Raw genomic sequence first — 2,407 nt, 5'->3', positions numbered from 1 at the left:
AATTGCCCTACACTTCTCGGCAAAAAAAAGAAAGAAATCTAGATTTCATCCTAAATATATCAAGTTGGAAGTCACAACCCCACGTCAGAATATTAGGCAGCATTTGTGTGCACTGTACCCCGCTTGTATTGGGCTCTCAAATCTGTCTAATATGGAATATTAACGAGGCCAACCCCCTGTTTTCCCTATTAATTACTACAGTCATATTGAAACGGATCATGAACCGATCCAGCCTTAGACTCAATGTCAAGTCTGACACTGTGATTATAATGTCTGCTGCAAAACGCCCTCTCTCGACATCTCGGAGGGTGACCTCATGAATATTCATTTCTATTCGTCACAACTGCAGTTTACATGCAAACCCGAGAGAAAGAGAGAGAGGGGCTAATGTCAGAGATGGTCAGAGAGAGGGACCAATCAGGATGCCTCAAACTATATAGGTCGCATACTATGATTACTACCAATAGGGTTACAAACACTAAGCGCTCTCTGTTGTCTTACATTTGTCTTATTTTTTATACTGCTTTACACGAGTTTTTGTTAACGGTTTTCTTTTAGCAGAAAATATTTGACAGTTTAGATGTTAGTATTTATTTGGGATTCTTACCAATCTCTTTGTTCTTCGGTTAGCCCGCAAGAGGGGGCTAACTCGGGGAAAGCCAAGTTCGACCATAGTCCTTGCTCAATGGATCAACAAATGAGGGCCATTAGACTAGCTGCCGATGATAACTGATATAGTTATGATTTAAATGTATTTAGTGGCAGCCAATGTTAGACTCTCAGAGCTCCGAACTCGCCTTGATCCGGCATTAAGTTCCCTGAAACAACCCACCCTCTACATGTTCTGATGATTGAAAAAAATTTGAAAAATCTTTCTGATTATGGGAACTGTTTTTCCATTGTGTTCAAGTAATTCTTTTTTTTTTCCTGATTGCTGCACACAATCTCCCTATAAATTGCAAGGTGCAAATGTTTGGCAGCTCTTCCCTCTAGTCGACAAGATTGCATGGTTGGCTTGTCGCTCGCCTCACACCAAGGTGACCCTGGTTTGATTCCCGACCAGGGCCATAATGTGAGTAGAGTTGTGCGTTGGTTCTCTGCTGTGCCTCGAGGGTTTCGTGCTCCTTGGCCATAATGCGTTGATGTGGCTGGCAGCCAAAGGCGCCCTTGCATGCCTGCTTCTCGAACACGTTGTAGCCGCGTCCTTCGCAATTCAGCTCTGTAGCTGCGAGTAAGGATGATTAGCCCCCCAAATTATTATTTTATTATTGTTGTTATAAGATGGCACCTGTGCGAACTTAGCCTGTATCGACTATCCAGTAGAAAACTACACAGCTACCATATACTTGTTACCAAATTCAAGGCAGCAAATTCTAAGGCAAGCCCAAGTATACACAAAACAACTATCACAGACTTGTAACCAAATCTAATACAGCCAATTCTTCTGCACAGTCCTATAAAAATAAACGAAACACTAAACCTTTTTCTAGCCCGAGGTTCACTTTCCCCTTTAGAAGGATACATTAATACATGAGTGTCTACCATATTACAATGTGTTGCATGAGTGAATGGGACTAGGTAAAGTCTATGAAATACTTCAAGTGTTCAACTTTCTGAAAGGCAATGGACACTATTGGTAATTCATCAAAATAAATGTTAACATAAAAAACTTACTCTGTACGAGTAATGGAGAGCTGTTGATTAGTATATAAAACATTGTGACAAAGGGCTCCCTCTACAGTAACATGTTTTTCGAGAAAGAGGTAATTTCTCCTTCAAATAATAAGAGACTTTGACTGAAGCCTTTTTTATTCTGCATCTGAAAGCAGACAAAGTTGTGCAAAAAGGTGTTTTCTCTTTCAATTTTCTCTTGCATTTTCGATAATCAATCGAGCAAGCATTTTCACTGGTCTGTTATTTTATGCATTATGCTGGCATACACTGAGTGAAAATACTGGTCTTTGACAATTACCCAACGTGTTCGGTGCCTTTAACATGACGACCCCCCCCCCCCCCCTCTCTAACAATCGCTCACTCCCGAATTATACATAAACCAAACATAATAGATCAATGCGGTAGCTCGCATGGATTTTTCCATCATTCATTTCTAGGTGACGGTGTCCTCTTGCGGCCTTCAATAATCCCAGGAAGTTAATGTGTAATGTGGAGAGGTTTGCTTAACATCCAATACTATTTGATTAACGGACGGGAGAGAGGGGCACACCAACGTCCCTTGCGGCACGCGGTTCTGTGTACGGTATAAGATAGACTTGAACGATCAGCGAGCCATTAAAGCAAAGAGAAGACGGTGTTTTGCGCGCGCGGAAATTATGGTCGTGACCTGAAAGTCGTCTGTGGGTTTACGCCGTGCCGACACAAACGGGATCTTTTTAATTTCATCGCCCGT

Source organism: Asterias amurensis, chromosome 4 (genome assembly GCF_032118995.1).
Source record: "Asterias amurensis chromosome 4, ASM3211899v1".
Lineage (NCBI taxonomy): Eukaryota > Metazoa > Echinodermata > Asteroidea > Forcipulatida > Asteriidae > Asterias > Asterias amurensis.
This window is presented reverse-complemented; position numbering follows the sequence as displayed.